The following is a 21,674-nucleotide window of genomic DNA, read 5'->3' as shown; positions in this document are numbered from 1 at the left end:
GCAAGTCGGAGGCAGAACTGGGGCTACAAGCTCATCCTTCTAGCTGCAGTTTGGGGTCCATACCTCCCTATCCTGATTTTCGTGGGATAAATTCTCCTGAGTGAGGAGCCAGGTATCTGAAGAGGCATTGGACAGCCATGGAAGAGTCTGAGATGGGGGGATTACTGTCTGAAAAATATGAGTCTTCACTCAGTGCTGTCTGCCATCAACAGATGAGTCTTCCTACAGATTCAGGCTTTAGCTCAGGTCTTGTTGACCCCTTGCTCATACAAGAACAGTCAATGTAGTGATGGAAGGAGCAGGCCTCAAGGCCATGCTGCCTGGGTGCAAGTCCGTGTCCCTCCACTTTACTAACTATGCAAATTGGGGAAGTCACATTGGCTCTGAGCCTTTTCATCTGTGAAATGAACATAAATGCTTCCTTCATTGGATTTTTGGTGAGGTTTCAATGAAATAAGTTATAAAAGCCCATAGCACAAAGCCTGGCACATTGTCAGTACTGGGTAAATGTGAGCTGTTGGAGATGGATGTGTATCTGGGATTGTTTTCTAGAAGGCTTCACTTAGCTATTGCTGTATAATAAATCAATTCAAAACCTCAAGGTTGAAAATGACAAGGATTTATTATTTCTCACAATTCTGGGGGGTCAAGAATCTGGGTAGGTCACAGTGGGATGGGTTTTTGGCTCCATGTGATGTTGGCTGGGCTCACTCATGGCTTTCAGCTGGTGGCCAGCCTGAGCTGGAAGGTCCAGGAAGAAGTCTTCCCATGTCTGGTACTTTCCATGTGGCCTCTCATCCTCCACACGGTATCTCATCATTCAGTAGTAGCGTGAGCTTCTTTATGGCCTGATGAATGACTTTCCAAAGTAAAAGTGGAATCCACCAGGCCTCTTAAGGACGAGGTCCAGAACTGGCACAGCATCCCCTTCTGCTGCATTCTATTGGCCTAGCCCTGGCCCAAGCCCAGCCTAGATTCAAAGTTTGGGTGGAACATCAGGTATGTTCAGAGATGAAGTCCTCAACAGTGGGCATCTTTGGAGGCCACATACCATAGAGAGTCTAGAGCTTTCTTGATCATCAAAGTGGTCCAAGCCACAGCCTCATGCCCCACACGCTCTTTCCATACAATGCTCCCTGTTCTCTATAAGAGTCCTGTGATTTCCACCATCATGCCATGCCCCCTCCAATGTCTAGTTCTTTGAACAAGTTGTTCTTTTTCTGGCTAACTTGTCTTTATCATCCTTTGCTCCTACTTCAACCATCTCTGTTCTGGGAAGCCTTATGTGATCTTCTAAATTTGTCTGATGCCCCTGTTATTTATTTCCCTAGCATCTGGTACCTCTCCTCCTTAAAACTCATCACCTCTGTAAATAACTGTAAATTCAGTGTCTGTGGTCCTTCCAGACATGGACCCATGAGGACAAGGACCCTGTGAGCCTTGTCACTTCATCCCCAGTTCCTGGCTCAGTGCCTGGCACCCAGTAAGTACTCGGAAATGGGCCAGGGGTCTCCTGAATGAGCAGGAGTGTTGGCACTTGGATCCAGCCTCATCTTGGCCCTTTTCCCTTTGTGTGACCTTGCTGTTGCGGGTTCCCTGGGAAGCAGATGCCCGGCTAAGGATGAATGTGCAGGACATTTATTAGGGGTGGAAGGGAAGGAAAGGAATTAGAGTTGGGTAGAGGGAGAAGTTGAGATGTGATGCAGTCAGAACAAAGGCCTCAGCTGACCCCATGGGAGTTCTGAAGGTGAGATGATGCTTCTGTTAGGGCCAAGGGGCTGGGACTTTATTCTCTTGCATCACCAGTTTTTGGATGTGAACTGTCCTTGGAAGGGGACAAAATCATAAATAAAGTGGATTTTCTCAGCAGAGTACAATAATCAGAGAGGACTGGGAGCTAAAAAGAAGGAAGAACTCTTCAAATGTCATAAGATAGCCAGAAGAGGAAGACTCTCTGATCCCTGATCAAAGTTTGTCAATAATGAAATGAATGGGGCTCGAACACCTCCATGGGCTATCCAAATGGGAAGGCCTTGTCTTGAGCAAGTTCTCAATGACACCAGTGCCCAGTTCAACCCTTTGGAGAATAACTTGCATGAAGCCTTGGCCCACTCTGAAGCCATCCTCCATGGACCTCAGGGTCATTCTCCTTGTCTTCAGTGATTTCCTAAGGAGAAATTCCAACCTGGATTTCTTGGGCCACTGCATCAATATTTACATCAACAGGCACTGTCTGGCCAGGATGTGGTGACTTCTGCTCCAGACAGGAATACCAGCTCCCAAGAACACAGGGAAAGGAATCTGGATGGTGTAGAGGTTTATCTTGATGGAAAAGATCCCATGTGTGGTCTCAGCAGCTCCTCTAGGTTCCCATTGGCTGACAAACCACAGTGGAAGAACAGAGGCATCAGATCTCAGATCTGCACATTTTTGCTGTCACTTCTTCTCCCAAGCAAATGATGTAACTCAGGAGGTTTTTGTTTGGGTATGTTTGTGGCAGACATCAGATCCTTTAAAGAACCAAGTCACAGCAACGATATTGTTCCCCAGTAACCAAGATGCCAGTGGCTGTTGGCATGAATGCTGGGGCCACTCCCTGGCTTGTCTATCCTGGCAGCAAGAAGAGTGAACAGTTCAGATTAAGGGGCAGGGCCTCGGCAGAAGAGGCCAGTAAGAGGAGGAAGAGAGAACCACAGATGGTCTGAAAGGATGGCAGAGTTCCCAGGCTCAACTCTCATGGATATTAAATTTTATTGATCACTTACTCTGCACCAGGCACTGGGCAAAACATTCTACGTACTTTACCTTGTTTGATCCTCATGAGCATCTTTTTCCCATTTGACTGATAGGGGAACTGAGGCTCAGAGAGGAGAAGTGCCCTCCCCAATGACTGATTGATTGCAGAAGGATTTGAACCCAGGTCTCCAAAGCATAGGCTCTTAATCCAGCTACATTGTGTAGCCTGGGAAATTTGCTTAAATTGAATACGTTCTAAATGGAACTCAACTTGATCGTTTGTCCAACCGGCTGTCTGTTACACAATGATAAAATTTGGCCATGGACAATGCAAGCTCTAGATGTTTCCTGTTCCTTCTGCGTCCTCTTTCCTCTATCTCCTGCTTTCTCCTTTCCTTCCTTTTCTCCTTCTTCCTTTCCCTCCCCATTTATTGAGCCCCTAGGTTATGTCAGAGTCAGCCCTGGTGGTCCAGTGGTTAAGATTCAACTCTCACTGCCGCAGTCCGGGTTCATCCGTGGGTCAGGGAACCACACCACCTGTTTGTCTGTTTTCATACTGTGGTGGCTGCATGTTGCTGTGATGCTGAAAGCTACGTGACTGGGATTTCAAATACCAGCAGGGTCATCATGGTGGACCTATTTCAGCAGAGCTTCCAGACTAAGACAGACTGGGAAGAAGGACCTGGCCACCGACTTCTGGAAAACTGGCCATGAAAACCCTGTGAATAGCAGCAGACCATTGCCTGAGACAGCGCCAGAAGGTGAGAGGATGGTGCAAAAAGACCGGGCAGGGTTCTGCTCTGCCATACACAGGGTTGCTAGGAGTTGGAATCAACTCCATGGCACCACAACAAATGTTATGTCACACATAGCGAATGTCAAGAAACTTAAACCCTTGGTCCTGTCCTCCGTGCATGTTCTGGGGGACATCCTCTTAGGAAAGCCAGACACAAAAGCAAACTATTACAATGCCACAGGGCACTCTTAAACTTAGACTTGATGGATAAAGAGGAAGCACAGAAGAGGAAGCAGGCAAAGCTGGAGGAAGGCACAGCATGGGCACAGCTAGAGAAAAGGAAGCAATGCACTAGGCTGGGGAAACAGGGGCCCAGGAGGAGAGGAGAGGAAGGCACAGCTCCAGAGAAAGCCCATTTGGAATACGACAGGCCTTGAATGCCATGCTAAGGCCGTCAGACCTGCTGACAAAGGTTCTGCAGAGCCCCACCAGATATTTAAGGGCGGGTGGTAAGAAGATGGGCTGTGTATTTTAGAAAGATCATGAGGCAGATGTGTGCAAGGTGGGCTGAGGACAGACTATAGTAATGCAGAGACTGGAGTCGGGGAACTCACCCGGAGATTGCTCAAGCTGTCCCAGAGTAGGCGAGGGTCTCCTGGTCACCAGTTCTCTTGGGGTGTCCAATGCCTCTGATAAACTCTTCATCCCAGTGCATCAGAGATGCTTTATCCTCCACAAGCATCTGCCTTTGGAAGGGACAATACAGAGGGCAGCTTAACTGAAAAGAGCCATTGAATGGTGGACTTTCAAACTGATTATATAGGGTTAGTACAAAGAGCTTTTAACACCTACAGAGACCACCACTTATTCTAACTTGACTATTCGGGGGCTAATGTCTTATTTAACTTTATTTGCATGCAAAGGCTTCATCTAAATTCAACAGGCTCTTGGCTGAGATCTGGACCTGCCCTTTATCCTCCTGCACAGACCCACAGCTGGTTTTACCCCAAGGTCCTAGAGCAGCAAGGAAAGGGTCTGGCAACCATTCCTCTCTCCCAGGCTGAAATAAAAAACTATTTGGCTGGCGCTCTCAGCTCTCAATTTCTCCAGCCACCCTCTCCAGCAGAGTCCCAGTCTCCATTAATACTATTACTCGGGATGACATTTCCTCTGACTGTCGTTGTCTCTTTTTTTTCCTCCTCCTTAATTCTCTAATTTGTCCTAATATGCCCATTGCCTGCGTATCAAGTCATCCGTGAAGCCGCCCCATTTCCAGGTTCCTTCCTCCCCATCAGCCGAGTCTCCGTCTCCCACAGAAATTAGAGGGAGGCGGCTGCAAGCCCGCAAGGGCAGGAAATAGAATTAGGGGACGTATTAATTGGGACATCAAGTCGGATTTCGTTCCAGGCACTTCCTTCCGTTAACCACTTTGAAGCTTCCCCTCCATGGCTCTGTTTCTCATTAGATGGAGCTCTTAATGGCGAGCGGTGTTTACGCATGGTGCAAATATGTCATGCCCCAACCTTCAGACTGGCAGCCCCAGCTGATTGGTGAGGGCTGGAAGAGGAAAAGGGCAGCCAAGGGGGTCGGGGTGGCAAAGGGTGGCAGTGATGCTGAGGAAGAGCAACTTTTTAACGATGCTAAAAAAAGAGGTGTGTTTTTGGGCTGAAGAAAGAGATTCCATCAAAGCGCCATTATTTTAAACTTTCCCTTATGTGCAGTTTCCAGGGTCTGCAAGTTCATTCGCAAAGCAAGTTCCTTTCTTCTTCTTTTTGTTACGACTGTGCTTTTCCCAGGCAGCCATGGATTTGCTGGCTGCTAGGACTCACGATGCCTTTGCCAACACCTAAGAAACCGGTTGAAATGAAAGTATCCGGCCTGATCCAGAGAAAGCTGCCAGGAGACCTCGTCTCTCTGTGCCTTCCCAGCTCTTCGTTTTGACATTTCCTCTCAGGGACACTCACTGCCTCCTTTGCCCCAAAACCACTCCACCCAACCCGTCCACCCCACCTCTTTGAGGTCCTCTCTCTTCAAGGTGTGGTTGGCTTGTGCCTTTGTGGAATCCCCACGCGGAGGTGTTTTTGCCAACACTAATTCAAGGCTGTGAGAAGAACTTATTTGTGGAAGGGTATTTGTTTTTCCACCGACGCAGCCAAAACCACCAGCTTCCCTTGCTGGAGAGGAGAAGGGAGAAAAGAAGAACCGTTTCTTTCCCATGATCCCTAGTGGTAGCGCTACAAAACACAACACTTCTAGGAGACGCCAATCAGGTTTCACTGAGACTCAACTGTGGGGGCCTTTTGTCCTAATCGCCAGGGCAAGGAACCCCAGAGAGCAAATGTCTGATGCACTGAAGGCTGAGGTCAGGCCCTTCTACTAACCCAGCAGCTCTGACAGCCAATGCAAATACCACAGCCCTGCCCTGGACACCCTTCAGTCCTCTTGAGCAACCAGGAGCCAAGATAAAGCAACTGAGACTCATGCCGAAAGCAGGGAAGACAAACCTCAGCGCTGAATGGAAACCAAATCAAGCAACTTCTCACCCATCAGCTTCAAGTGATGAGGGCAGAGGTGTTCCATTCTTTCTTTCTCCTCCTTCTTCTATTTTTTTCATCTTTAAATCCAAAGGGATGAAGAAGCAGGAAGGGAACTGGGAGCCGTAAGTGGCCGGGCTGCTAAGAGATCCAGTCTTTGTCTTTGCACAAAGGCCATGAGATCTAGAGCGTCTCATTTCTGGGCATGTGAGTGAAGACTGTTTGGGGTGTAATGACATAAATCAATTTGTGCTAACTGGAGCAAAAACGTTGGGGAAATTATAAAGATTCAGGATTATATCCAGGAACTAGAAGAATCTCAGGAATCCAGAGATTTATCTTTCTCCATTTCTCTTCTCTAGTGCTCACTCACACTTTCCTTCTCTCTCTCTCTCTCTCTCTGTATTTATTCTTCTGCTTCATGGAAAACCATCTTTCCTTCTTCCTTATGTTCTTGGTGAGGGAAAGACGGCTCCCCATAGTAGCCACATGAACACATTACAGTAAATACAACAGGCAAAGACAGAATCTCAGTCTCCGCTCTTCCCGGGGAAGATATTTTCCTTTGTCTCCTTGGGTTAGATGCCAATCCTGTTCCAGACAATTGTGGTCAGAAGGAATGAGTCGCATTGGACAAAGGCGGGCACTGAGAAACCAACTCTGCAAATTGCGGGAAGACCGTCAAGGGCACCATTATTCACAGGAAGACACTCTGCAATTCTCTCATACATTCAAACTCAGCCATTTAATGTTATTTCACTTTGGGAATTACTTTCATTCATTTATTCATTTATTCCTTTCTTCTCTTATTCATCAGTATTTGGACAGTATCTACTATGTGTATATCCTTGTTTGTTCTTTCCCTTTCATTAATTTTTTTCAACTTCTTCAATAACTATTTATTCAATAAATATATCTATCATGTGCTTGGGGTGACCATGATATGCAAGACACACTGGTTCCTTACAACTTCCTTCTAGCAAACAAATTCTAACCACTGCACTAAAAACGAAATTTACTTTCTTGGGCAGTCGTCAAATTAGAAGGTGACTTTTGCATTCCCTCCATCCAAAATGACTTGGTCAGAGAAAAAGAGACACTTCACCCATTTAGTCTGTCTCCTTATGAAAGCCCAATTGGAAGGTTTCTGTCCTGTAAGATGACAGGGTCAGCAGGGTAGTTATGAGAATCTCTTCCTACTCCGGAGTTGAAGAATGTTAGATTGAGTCTATTCATCAGACTAATGACAAAACCATTAGCCAACAAGAAGACAGACACATCTCAGCGGATGCGAGAGACTTACAGCAACTGGTAAGCATGATCTCCGTGGAAATGAATTAGGGGTCGAAGTAAAATAAATTCATAACCTCTTCTTATGGGAGGAGGCAATGGACATGATGCCTTCACCTCCTTGTTTCTTAAATATCTCAAGGATCCGACCTGTAAAACACGAATGCAATGACTTACAACCAGCAGGTGCACCTCAACCATTAATTACCTGAGAACCCCGATGTGTTCCTACCCTGACAGACCAAAAACAAACTCACTGATGCAGAAAGACAGACTGACACCTTTTTCTTCTGTGAACAAGATGAGTCAACAGGACGGAACTTCCAGAAAATTGTGATTGACCTGAAGTCTCCAGGCAAAAATTCATCCAGCCAACATTTGCCAAGAATCTGCTCTACACCAGCCACCATGCTGGGCACACTCTGCTAGAACCAAAGAAGCACAGAATTAGTTCTCAGCCATTTATATCTGGTTTCAGAGTCCATAAATACACCTTACAATAAAACGTCTAAAGGAAGCTGACAGAGGAGCAAAATCCATCCAAAAACTGTGCACATTAAGGGGAAAAAAACTCCATGGAATGATGGGATTTTCAGCTGTGCTGTAGGAAAAACGACTTCCTCTCTTCCTCTCTGTTGGGCTTACTTTTTTTCCATAAACCTAAACTCATGGCAAAGTGACAGTGAGACCCAGCCAACATGGCAGCAGACACACGTTGGTTGCTGTTCCTTTGAGGAACTTTTCAATTTTAACTCTTACTTGCCTTTGCTGCTCCAGCACCAACGTCTTACTCTCCTTTTCGGGATTCAGGAAACAAACAAGGAAGGCATTATAAGCTCTCTGAACCCCGGGGACCTTTAAGAAGAGAGCTAGCAAGGCTATGACAAAGAAGTATAGCAATGGCCATAGTTGGTTGCGTGTTTCTTAGAAACCCTCATCACAGTTGCAATTTTTCGCTCAACGTCTAACCTCACTCAATGTCAGGTCCAAGTGGGCAGAAACCACATTAGCCTCATTTACTGATGTGTTCTCAGAGCTCAGCCCCATCACTGGCACACAGTAGATGGTCAATAACTATTTGTTGAATGAATGAGCCTGTACACGTTTGTCTGATTTAATTCTCTCAGCAAGATCAGGTATTATGGGTCCCATTTTCCTATGGACAAAAACAATTGACTTCTCTCACCTAGTAGGTATTAATAGCCCCATTTTATAGGTCAGGAAATTGAGGCTCAGTGAAGTGAAATAATTTGCCAGTGGACGAATAGCTAGGGAGGAAAATGCAGGACTTTGCTTAAGAATGCTGCTCTGTTTGCAGTAACTAGGACAGCGCCTGCCACGGAGAAGAGACTCATTAAATAATTTTTAATACATTGAATAAATATAAGTACAGAGCTGGGATTCAAGCCATGGATTGTTCCACTGCAACACACGCTCCCCCCAACCCTGGGAGCCATTTCTCTCCGAATACACCTTTACACTTGTCTTCTGCCAAGAGCCACGTAGAATGCCAGGGTCTTTGCACCCACTGAAGTGGTCAAAGAGCTCAGTGCTCCAGCTTTGGATCACACAGATGTGGGTTTGAGTCTAGCCTCTACCATCAGGTGACCTTGAGCATGTTGATTTTAACAACTCTGAATCTGAATCTTGTGTGTGATGCTTCTAAGAGGGAACTCAATGATGATTTCATTGAGTTGGGAGGTGAGGCTGGCTTTTTGGCTTTTGGGATTCATATGTCCCAATAAAAAAAAGAGAGGTTTATAGTGTCAGCAGGCTGGGATTGATGACTCTCTCTGTCAAAGGAAAATAGAAATTCTGATTCACAGCATGAGCCAGAGGAAGGTGAATGGAATTCAAGTGATGTCCTGAGTGTCTCCCACCCGCATGTAGCCCCATCCAGGGGTCAAAGTTAATGGAAACTATGACGAATTCTTTCGGGCAAGGACACCAAGGATTTAGCCACCTGAGAAATAAAGTTTTCGGTCACCTCACTGGGCAAACAACCCCAACCAGGGAATACAGAGTAGGTAGTGTAGGATTAATAAATACTAGCCACAACCTTGTGAGTAGTCACAGAAACTTGTTATATTTGTGTGGGGGTGTGTGTTAAATATATATTTATATACTTTAAATAATCTTTCTTCTCTTTCTTCTCCCTTTCACCCTCTCTGGCACTTGGTAATCATTAAATTTACCATTTCATAGGTTGCAAGATATTGAAATAGAGTCACAAAAGAATAGGAGAAGATTTAGCATGATGCAAGAAGCACAAACTTCTGGTTAAATGCATTTATTGATGAGATATGTATTCTTTCCCTTCAAGGAGAAGAAAACTGTGTCTCTGTTTGTACAGGGAGGTGTGGATGTTTAGATAGAGCATACTTAAAAGTGTGTATATGGAAAAAACTCAAGTTGGGTCAGTGAAGGGATGGACTGTATTAGTCACACAATGTTTTTGACTGCTTGGCATCCACTGCTGCTCCCTAGATGCATTCCGTCTGAGGTCAGTTTTCCTAGAAGCAGAACCTGAGACGAGAATTTTTGTCCAGGTTATTTCTGGAGAGTGTGTTCTCAACCTGGAAGGGAGTGAGGGAAGCAAGATAGGGAAGGGAGAATACAGCAAAGATGAGTTTTCAAATGCAGTGTAACTTCAGCCTGATCTTGCGGGGAGCTCTGGAGTACAAGTTGCACCACAAAGTCAGTTTCTCTTTGACATAAGGGAGAAGGGACTTTGTACCCATGAACCAGTCAAATGTTGGCAGCAGGCCATCCTGGAGGTGAGGGACCGGGGAAAGACACAACTCCCAGGCACCTCAATAGCACCTGCAACAGCCAGGTGGGTGGGACACTGTTTTAGTTTCCTACTGTTGAGTAACAACCTATTCTAAAACTCAGCTACTTAAAGCAATCATAAACATTTACTTTGCCTCACAGTTTTGTGGGTCAAGCTCAGCTTGGGGGTTCTGGCTCACAGTCTCTCATGATGTTGCAGTTTTGATTGGCTTGGGCTGTAGTCTCACCCGAAGGCTAGACTGGGGCTGGAGGATCTGCCTCCAAGCTGGTCACTCACATGGCTGGCAAGTTGATGCTGACTCTTGGTAGAATGCCTCAGTTTCTCCTCTCCGGGGCCTCTCCACATGTTGCTTGAGTGTTCTCATGACATGACAGCTACTACCCCAGAGTAAGCAAGCCAGGAGACTAAGGGAGAAGCACAGTGCCGTTTATGACCTAACTCAGAAGCCAGACACAGTTTCCTCTGGCGTAATCTATTGGCCACACAGACCAGGTCTGATTCAATATGGCAGGAGACTACACAAGGGTATGAACACCAGGGAGTGAAGATCATGGATCACTGGGGGCCATCAAAGAAACTGGCTGCCACAGGCATCAACAGTGTCTGCTTCTCCACATCCAAATTTTATTTAGAGGGATTATCTCTGCCTTGTTGTGCATTGATGGCCAGATAATTCCAGGTGTCCCAAGTTTCGCTACAGAAGTCAAGAGATACAACCAGGAAACAGTCATGTGACCTCAGCCCAGCCAATCGGATGTCCTCTCCTAAGACTTTGCCCCCTTAGCATATTAGTTTGCTGGGAGTAACATAACAAAATACCACAGACTGGCTGGCTTAAACAACCGAAATTTATTTTCTCACACTTCTGGAGGCTGGAAGGCCAAGATCAAGGTGACTACAGGGTCAGTTTCTCTCTCCTTGGCTTGCAAATGGCTGTCTTCTCATTGTGTGTATATAAGGCTTTTTCTCTGGGTGTACATATTCCTGGTGTCTCGCTGTGTGTCCAGATTTCCTCTCCTTTTAAGGATACCACTCATATTGGATGAGTGACACCATTTTAACTTAATTATCTCTTTAAAAGCACTATCACCAAATGCAATCATATCCTGAGGTATTGGGGGTTAGGGCATCAACATATGAATTTTGGGGGACACGATTCAGTCCATAACTCTTAGAGAATGAGGCACTAGAAGGAGCAGTTCCAGGTCATTTACCACAGCAGAGGTGTGCTGACCTGAACCTTCCTAGCATGACACTGGAGCCGTGCTCCTCTCTCCCCCGCCCCCTCTAGCTTCCATAATTAATTCCCACTTTCTAAGCCTAGTTTACAAAACCTCCTGCCAATTCTGAGAGATCCAGACTGTGCATCGAATAAATTAAGTTTTGCTTAAGCCAGTCAGAGTTGGCTTATGTTTCTTAACAGTCATGTCCCCGGACCGATACCTCGCTTTTTCCGTATTTTCTGGAATGAATGTATGTTTCCTCTATACTCAATTGGGGGCAGGGTGTGGAGAAAGGTCATTTTTAAAGTACAAAAGTACTCAGGCTAAATTAAAAATCTTCCTAAGCACGTCTTTCTTCTCACCTGAATAACATATTTCTCACCTCATTCAGACACAGACATACACAAATTCACTAAATTTAAAAGAAAGGGGAAGGTGTAAGACCTGTGGGGTTTGGGCAGTGAGTCAAAGTACCATTCAGTCAGTCGATTGTTACCTGATACTATGCTTTCCTGATCATCGGCAGAACTCTGCCCAGAACGATACTGAGAACAGAATATAAGATCCCTGAGACAGGAGAGCAGTCTCTTACTCCTGTCAAACTGTCTCATGGAGATGCTCTGAAGACTAAATCCAGAACAAGATCAATCAAATGAAGCTGTAAAATCCACATCCTGCTGAGATCTGTGTGTTGGAGAATTACTCACAGTGAGATGGTCTAATGTCGATAGTTATGGTAAGGAAATCCAACTACCTGTTCTGGGACAAAGAGGAAGAGGCAGAGAGAGATGACAGAAGTAGCGAGAGTCATGAGCGCGTGCCCCCAAGTGAGTATGAGATGTGAGGGTGAATTTGGTCCTCACTCAGTCAGACCCAGTTCCAATGTCCTGCTAGTGCATGAGCATCCGCCATGCTGAGTGCCATGCTGGGCCTTCAATATACATTTTTTTCATATAACATGCCATTAAATTATAGCCAGCTACTTTTTCTGGTTCTCAAATATAGAAAGAGATCTTCAAGGGTGGAAACAAAACTGGATCTGGCAGGCTTATGGAGAGATGAGATATTGGTCTCTAATAAGACAATCTCCCAAGAGAGATTCAAGGATTTTTTTTCTATTCACATGCTGCCTTATGCTCTCACTCTGCATGGAGTTAACCCTCACACAAGAAGCAATCCCTCTGTATGTTGTTTTTCTTTTCTTTTCTGATCTATTCCAAGCTCATAAAATGACTTTGCCAGGCTTTCAGAGACCACAGACCAGAGGAAGCCTGAATGAGTACTGGGTCTCCCCATCACCACCACCAGTTAACATGGAGCGTGTTTGTTTGTTTGGTTTTTTTTTTTTTGCCATTTTTCCTTCTCTTTAGCAAGTTCACAGTGGACCCCAAGAGGTCAGTGATCTTGAATCCGATAAGGAGAGACATTCTTGCCTGCTGGAATGACAGGCTGCAAACATTACAGACTGAAGTAAAAAGAGAATAAAGTTCAATTTATAGGAAAAGAGAGAGAGAGAAAAGTATAAAAACATCCCAGGGCAACTGAACTCTGTCATCCAAACACATGAAAACGTTCCAGATAGCTGAGTGATAAGCAGGAAATTGCTGGAAAAACCAACAGTCATGGAAGGAGAAAATTGAAGTGGGGGGGGGGGGTTGAATTGAGCTAAGTGACTGTGTCATATGGTTTATTATTTTATTAGTTTTAATAGTTGGGTAGATAAGCTAATAGCAATAGGATTTACTTTAAAGATCAACACTATAGACTCCGCTGTTTATTATTTGATAGTAATGTGTCTCCAGCAAGGGGAATATTAAATCTCATAAAAAGCCACTCCTGCAGCCCTGTCTGAGTCTCATGCACACGGGTTTTCCCTCTTAGTTCTCATCTCTGGCAGGGGTTTTGTTTGGCTAATACTCCAAGGCACATCTGCTCCTCGGGAATCTGTGAGAGCCATTGCAGCTCCTGGTTTGCATTCTATGACCAGAGGATGGAACTGGAGCTCACCTTTCTCAGAATTCTTTTAGCAAGAGGTGATTAACTCATCTGGGTCCTGAAATATATGGCATAATGTAGATGAGGGAATGAATCTGATAGATGGGACCCTCACAGCTCTGAAATCATGGTGGGCGAAAAGAAATAATGGGTTTAACTTACTCAGCACAGCGCCTGGTCAATCCTGAATAAACGCCAGCCAAATGGGGAAATGGTAAGTGTAGCCGATTATTGTGAGTTCTGCAGTCGGACTGCTGGGGGAAAAGTCCTGGCTCTGATCTTCATACAGTTTCAAAGTATTTCCCCACAAGATACTTACTAAGAACAAAGGAAAAATTAGACACCACCTTAAGCAAATGATCAAACCTAGCATCACCAATCACAGGACCGATCCTGATGGCATGTGCCTCCTGCTATGATGTTCTGCGAAGTACATAACATCATTTCTAGGGTGTTCCTGTCAAAAGAACATAACAGAAATCCAATGTGACAAAGCCAAATTGATGAACATTCTACAGAATAATTGGCCTGTACTCTAAAACTGTCAACGTCCTGAGATACAAAGACAGAGCAAGGAATGCTTCCAGATCACCAGAGACACAAGAGGCATGACAACTGAAGGCACTGAGTGATTCAAGAATTTCTCTTTGCTTTTGCTTTTTTTCCTTTTCTTCTCTCTCTCTCTCCCTCTCTCTCTCTTTCTCTCTCTCTCCTCCTTCTACTCCTTCTTATTCCTTATCATTTTGCTATAAAGGACACTGTTGGGACTATTTTCCAATTGGCGAAATATAATCAAAGTCTGTAGACCTGATACTAATATTCTATCTGTATCAATAGCAATTCCCTGTTCTCAGTAGCTGTACTGTGATTATGTAAGAGACCATCCTTGTCTTTAGGACGTAAACTAACGTATTGAGAGGTAAAGGGACGTTAAGTCTGCAACCCGATCTCAAATGCTTTGGAATGAAAAAGAAGAGAAAGGGTAAAGCCAATCTAATAAAGTATTAACATTGCGAGAGCTGGATAAAGCGTAGACGGGGATTCTTGGCAACTTCTGTGCAAGTCTGAAATTATGTCAAAATAAAAAGCTAAGGTTTAAAAAAAATAATAATCTCAGCTCTGCCACTGTGGAACTCCAAATGACTTGACTTCTCTGAGCCTCAGTTTCCTCATCTCAAAATGGAGATGTCAGCACCAGCATACAGAACATCTTCCTTCCAATGACATGGCCAAAGCAGTAAAATATTAAATCCTTAAACTTTTTCTTGAGTGAGGAGATGGGTTACAGAGTCAGGATTAGGGTAGAGATCTGGGGCACTACCACACGTTTCCTAGTAATAAGAACTTTGAGTTTACACTTCACCATGGCCATTCCCTCCAATGAGCTGTGTCAAATGAGACGTAGCAGAGGTTCCCTCTCAAAATCGTGCTTCTCTTTCAAGCTTGTGGGAATCAAATGAGCTCATCTATGGAGAGGGACTCTGGCTGTGCCTGAGGCATAGTAGGGGGTTAAGTCCCAGTGGCAAATACCCTGCCATGATTGTTGCATTCGTTAATTAATCAGCATCATGCTTCTTTGACTAATGATTCCTGGAGGATAGGAAACTTCCACGGTTCCTTACGGTGGCAAGCTTTGCTCTTGCCTGGCAGTGAAGCAGAAGTTCTTTCCAGAAAGTCAGGTTTGCTCAGTGAATGACATTCTAGCCACGGTGCCACCCACCAGCCTCATCAAGCTTGGGTGGCTGCTGAAGCCAAGACTAGAGCTCAAAGCAGTTTCCTGAAACTCACTCACCTGGTGAACAAATCCAGGCCGAAGCGACCTGGGAAGGTAAATGGATGTGAAATGAACAAGGTCACGGTCCACCTCTTCTGAACTAGAGCTCTGCATTTTTCTGTCTTTTAGAAGAATTCCCCATGGATTTCTTCCCGCCTCTTCCTCACCAGCTCTCCCTATGCCCTGCCACACACACACACCCCTACCCCAGCTCTCTATGCTCTGAAAAGGACTCACTTGCTAAAGTAATCCAAACCCTCATTTCTTAGTCCCTGTGTTTCCAAAACTCATCTAAGAGAAGTCCCTCTCTACCACTCTGCAGGTGGCAGTCATCTCCAGGCCACCTGGAGAGAGTAGTTCCAAGGTCTCAAAAAACTGGTCTTGGGTGATAAGGCTGAGCCCCATCTTGAGAAGCGGGACTTCTGCAACAGCCAAGAACCCAACGTCACTCATAAGGCACCAAAGGAAAAGCATCAAAACACTTATGCAAAGGGGCTCTCGACCCAGAATTTTTGGTGGAAGCTCATCAAAGCTCGCCACAATCCCACACTTTGCCATTCCTTTTGCCTGGAACACGTATTGCCACCCTATTCACCTGGCTGAGCGCACTTCCTCCTGTAGGCTCTGCTTCTGCAAGGAGAACTTTGCCTCATGAAGCCCTAAACTGGGTTCCCTCCCACTGCTTTGCAAATATTAACCCTTTCAATCTCTCAACGACCCTCTGAAGTTGCTGCTGTCACTATTATTATCCCACTTTACAGATGAGGAAACTGAGGACCAGTGAGGTGAAGTGACTTGCCCAAAGTCACATAGACAGGGAGGGTGTGAACCCAGGAGGAAGGCCAGGCTGTCCCGTTACTGTTTTGCGTGGACGTCTGGCTGCCCTTTCCGTGTTCATGCATCCCTAGGGAAGGTGCCGACCCTCAGAATCTGGAAGAAAACAATGGAAGAACATCGGCTGGGAGACAGAGCAAATAACCAGGTTGTGTAGTGAGCATCTGTGATCTTTACCAAATATCTCCATTTCACCCCCCGGCCCAATCACATGAGGACTCTGTAGTCGGGTGGAGCCATGTGACTAGTTCTGGCCAATGGTTGTGAACAGAAGTTCCATGTGTCACGTGCAGACCACAATATTTAACAGTCAATGTGAAAACTACTTTCAAAGTTCTCTTGCTCCCCGCCGTGAGAGCCAACAATATATGACATAGTGGCCATTCCATCAGCCAGGTTCCTGAGTTATTCCATGAGCAAAACCCCTCTGAGATCCATGACAGACAAACAGCGTGAGTATCAAATAAGACTGTGTTTGTCTTAGGTCACTGGAATTTTTTTTTTTAGGTCAGCCTAATCTAACATGCCTCTTGTCTGAAACACGATGAAAGCAAAACCATATAATTAAATGACAGCTAGATGCTTTTAATTATATTAAAGATAATATAATTATATTGATATTAATTTCAAGCCTCTGAACCCAGGCTCTGCTGTCTCTTTGTCAAAAATGGATATAGCAAGTTACAGAGAGGAGGGAAATGCTAGCCTCAAACTCCCTGAGTTATCAGAATGATTAAATAAGCATTAAAGGAAGTAATTTTCTCACTTGGGATTCAGCTTTGTTTAATGTAAGTATAACCTAAATCATTCAGTGGCTAAAATCTCACAAATAGGGTTACACTATTTAACTACAATCAGGACAACCTCCCATCCAGTATCTTGTAACCCATGCACTAAGGATAATTCTAGATATGGATAAAAGCTGGAGGAACAAATGACATTCCTTCCATCACCCTCCCAATACGGTCTCACTCTTTTCCAAAGGTTCCTTCAGTACACTCCAGAAAACCATGATTAGAAACTCAGATGCAATTTTCGATTCCAAGAATTCAAAAATAGTTGCAAAAGATACATTTCTATAGTGCCGTCAGATTCAAACTCTACCTGTCATGAGTCTAAGCATTTCCGTAATGACTGGTGGCTACTTCTTGAATATTCTTGAGTTGTGGGCCATCCAGGTTTCATAGTCTAGAGAAGCATTCCTTAAACTATGATATTTGACCACGCAAATCAAAATCACCTGGGAAGAGTGTAAAATACGCAAATTCTCTGACCTATGGAATCGGAATCTTCCAGGATGGCAGACTGGGAATGTTCATTTTCACCAGGCTCCTTGGGGAATCTGGTGCAGTTAAAGGTTGAGAAGACCTGCTTTAAACTAGCTTTGCTAGGAAGACAGAAAGCCAGGCTTCTGGATATTGGTGGAAAAGCCCGAGTCCAGCCTACCATAAGGATATCCTGAAGATTCACAGGTTGACTCATTGGGCTCCGTGAAGAGCTGAGGTATCCAGGTGAGCAGAAGGCGGTCACAAACATGCAAACCCTTCCCCCTCAGGGTCCCATCTCAACTCCTGGAGTAAATTTCACAGTCCAGCCAACCAGCACACAGCTTTCCCTTGAGTACTGGCATTGGTCTAGGAATGGACAGGAAGCTCAACCAGCTGGCACAGAAGATCTATAATCCATGCCTGTGGGAGAGGTTTCAAGGCTTTTCATTCTCTCCTACCAGATGGAACAATGGACATAGACTCATCTGCCATTGGCAGTCTTGTAACTAAGAGGAAAAAGAGAGCGGGAGAGAAAAAAAGAGAGAGAGAAGAAGAAGGAGGAGGGGAGAAAAAGATGGAAGGAAGGAATCTTGGGATGAAGCAAACTGAGACAAGTAGAGCAGAAAGGCAGAAAGCACCCAGATTCCTGATAATATCAATGTTCACATTGGACCTGGAGCCTGTCCTTTCTCTGATCTTCCGAATACAAAAGATAAGAATTTCATGGATTGTTTAAATCACTTTGAATCAGGATTTCTCCATGGAAAGCAGGAGCCTTAGCTTGTCCTTACTCAGTACACACAGCTGTTCAATTCTGGAAAACTGACACTGTTCTAGAATCTGTATTGTAAAGGAAAGAAAGATAGAACTCAGAACTGGTTCTCATCCCAACTCTGCCAACGACAGTCTTGTGACTTAAGATGACTTAAGATGACAGTTGTGTGACTTAAGATGACATCTGTAGAATGAAGGGGCAGAATTAGAAGTCCTCTCTCTGCTCCAAGGGTCTTCAGTGGGGGACCACAGCAGATAATCCATGGCCACCATTAGTGGTCACATTAATGAAGGAGAGCAGAGAACTCCCAGACTGTTTTTAAAACTGTGCACTAGTTGACAATGTTTTTAAAAGCAGATTGCTCATGAAAACCAAGGTTTTTAAATTATTTTGACAAATCAAAACATCTGTCAACACTGGACCCACATTTCCACACGGCAAAAATTGGGTAGGGGTCGGCCGCTGCTCTCTTTAATTGAGGCGTGTCCCCCACACTGCCCACAACTCCCCATTGCCTCACAACATTGAGACTGTTAACTGCCTTTTGTCACCTTACACTCAGCTCACTCACTAGCGTACATTTCCTGCCCAGCCTGGGTGGACATGGACTTTGCACCCCCAGATCTAAGACAACAGCCTAATAATGCTTCTGGGATCCAAATTCTCTGGAGCCTTTTAAAGTTGACAGTTCTTGTCTTCACATCGCATCCCCCCATGGAGAACACAGGAGCCCAGCCTCCTTGAGAAACCACCCCAGAATACTACCCTCGACTCAGCTCACCCATGGTTTTTCTGGAAGCATGGTTTTGCTTCTGGGTTGTGTTTTCCATTTCTTCTTTGGACACTTCTGTTTCTTTCCCGCTTTGAGGTCTGTTTCCGGCTCATGGGCGGTCAGCTCCTTGGGCTAGATGAAGCAGGATTTTCTGCAAGCGCCACCTCTCCCGAGCCAGTTTGGAGTTTGGGGTTTGTATCTGAGTCACTAAGTTATTCACTGCTGGGGACTTGGCACTTCGCAAACCCGTAGAATAAACAACACATCTGCCTCTTGAGCGTGGATCACAACAAATGTCCTGACTCCAAATATTGGCCACATATATTTTTGCTTAACAACAACAGTCTTGAATAATCAATGTGTTCTCTTGAGTTATCTGAAGCTGTAATTCACAGTAACTGAACTGTAACCTCCTCGTCTTGAGTTTAGGTGACTTTGTAGAAAGTATCTTATGGCCTTCTCAGAGATTGATAGGGTATGTTACTGAACTGGGCACCGGGATGCTTTCTACAGTTCTCATCCAGACTTGGGCAAATCCTTTCTTGTACTAGACTCTGTTTTCCCCTCTGTACAAAAAGGGGTGAAATAATTAATGGTTTGCAAAGTGTATTTCATAGAATCTTGGACTGGTTTAAGAAACACCTGCAGAGGTGATGGGGAAACCTAGGAGGTAAGATATGAGACTACTGTGTTCTGTTTTATATGTTATGGTGATTTATTAGAGAAAAAACTTGTTCTTCTGTGACAGAAGAAAAAGAGAGGGAAGAAGGAAGGAAGGAAGACCACCAGATTAGATGAAATGATTCTTCTAATAACTGAGGATATGGGGATGATTTTTTTCTTTGAAATCAAATATGAAAAAGCACAACTTAATCTATCTTTAAACGAAGCATCTTTCATCTATCCCAAAGCAGAGTCTGTATGACATGGTGGTGAAGAGCATGGATCCTAACACCGGGCTTCCTGGATTCAAAGCCCAGATCTTCCACCTAATATCTGTATGGGTTTCGGCAAATTAAGCAGCATCTCTTTATCTCAGTTTGTGTCCCTGAAAAGCACAGTGATAATAATAGCATCTACTAACGATGAATGAATGAGTTAGCTCATGTGGGAAACAGTGCAGTACCTCACATGTAGGGTGCCATCTTGGGCCAGCATATATGGGCCCTATACTGTCAGGTCTGGCTTCATCAACAGTTGTTTTCCATTCCTTTATTCATGAGAGCAAACATTATGAAGGACTTGGTACATCAGGAGAAAGATAATAATGGAAAAGACAATAATGCTTGGAAAAGTAGAAGGCAGCAGGAAAAGAGGAAGACCAATGATGAGATGGATTGACTCCATAAAGGAAATCACAGGCTTGAGTCTACAGAGCTGAATAGGGCTATTTAGGACAGGTCACGGTGGACATCACTTATTCATAGGGTCACCAGGAGTCAGAGCCAACTTGACTGCACACAACAACAAAGTCTGTTCCAGGCACTATGCAACCTACTCAGAATGCCAAAATGATAACAAGCATGGTCCTTGTTCTCAAGACCTCAAAGCCTGGGAGGAGCAGGCATGTAGCAAGCTAATGCAAGAAACATTCCAGGAGCTGCTACCATCTGGATGGAGCACAATGAGATCAAGGAGAGGAGGACACCAATCAAGGTTTTGCTACTAGCTGGAGGCCTGGCAATAGATATTCTACATGCGTCTTCACAAGAGTCCTGTGAAGTTGAGATTATTATGATATTATTGTTATTTACAACTGAGAAAACAGAGCAGATGAGGTTTGTCTAAGTTTATTCTATTTAGCAAGCAGCAGAGTTGGAATTCAAGCCAAGTCTTGCTGAGGCCTGAACCTTTGCTACTTAACTTTGTCAAGAAGGAAACTAAGACCTTGATGGTTAATTGTCTGCCATTATCTATTTTCCCGTACTTCTTAACAACCCCTGATGCTTAGCTAGTCACATGGATATTGAGAATAAAAACTACATTACCCAGCCTCCCTTGTGACTGGGCCTATCACATGACTCCAATCTGACCAGTGATTATACACATAAAAGGAAGGTCATACCTCCCCCTTCTTGTCCTCTGTCTTCTACCTGGACGTGGTCATGTTCCGTCTTAGACTATGTGATTAAGGACAAGGTCTTAGAGCTGGCAGAGCAACAAGAGAGGATGAGCCTGTGTCTCTGTATGGCCTTATAGAGTGGAAACTGCCTTGCAGTGAGAGAGAAATAAATGTCTATCTTGGTTAAGCCCTATAAAAGAAGTGGAATTAAAGTCCTAATAATACAAAATGATATATGCATTTTTTCCCCTTTTGGTAGATTGTAGCTCCAAGGAAACAGAGCTTCAAGCAGGTCTTGGGGGTCTCCAAGAGGAGAGCTTTGGGCTCTGATATGGTCGGCATTTAGCCAGAATAGAGTCTAAGAATCTCAATCGTCCAGGAGTAAGAGGTCAGTCACCAGGAAGACAACCTCTTTCAAGCTACAAAACCACTCTGCCAACTCAATGAAATTTGTAAGGCTTTTGTAGCTGCACCACGGTGAGCCCAGGGCACAAAGAACAGGCGGTAGGAGACCCCTGCCCATCAAACAAGAGATAGCATGCACAGTGCCAGTGATGCCCTGCACCCCTGTCCAAGCAATCATTTTTCATGAGAATTATTAGTAATACAATCATTATTATTGATTTCACGGCTGTTACTCAATGAGATGCAACTTTGCATATCCTCTGCCATGTTATATATTCATTATAAGTAGCTATCTTAATCCCCATTTTACAGTGAGTGAAACTGAGGCTCGGAGGGATTAGTTAACTTTCTCAAGGTCACAGAGTTAGAAGCAAACTTAGGAGTCCAAATTGTCCTATTGGCAGAGCCCTGCCTCCCTATACAGGAACATAACCCAGTAAGAGCTGGGTAGACCAATTCCACGGTCTCTGACCACT

At 44.6% G+C, this 21,674-nt stretch overlaps 1 long non-coding RNA gene across 15 annotated transcripts in view; it reads right to left on the bottom strand.

Annotated features, from left to right (window-relative positions):
• Nucleotides 1-243: 243 nt before the first annotated feature.
• The window catches only part of LOC123287650 (uncharacterized), a 216,701-nt gene continuing 195,270 nt past the window's right edge, over nucleotides 244-21,674 (bottom strand). For 4 of the 15 annotated variants that reach the window (XR_011505348.1, XR_011505346.1, XR_011505347.1 and 1 more), the window contains 3 exons: nucleotides 7,554-13,626; nucleotides 7,310-7,446; nucleotides 246-4,218 (listed from right to left, as the gene is read on the bottom strand). This is a non-coding gene — a long non-coding RNA (uncharacterized lncRNA). Of the gene's footprint in view, nucleotides 4,219-7,309; nucleotides 7,447-7,553; nucleotides 13,627-21,674 lie in introns of all 15 variants that reach the window. The other 11 variants (XR_011505353.1, XR_011505356.1, XR_011505358.1 and 8 more) reach the window with 11 other exon arrangements.

This window comes from Equus asinus, chromosome 8, assembly GCF_041296235.1.
Source record: "Equus asinus isolate D_3611 breed Donkey chromosome 8, EquAss-T2T_v2, whole genome shotgun sequence".
NCBI classification, from domain to species: domain Eukaryota; kingdom Metazoa; phylum Chordata; class Mammalia; order Perissodactyla; family Equidae; genus Equus; species Equus asinus.
This window is presented reverse-complemented; position numbering and strand designations above follow the sequence as displayed.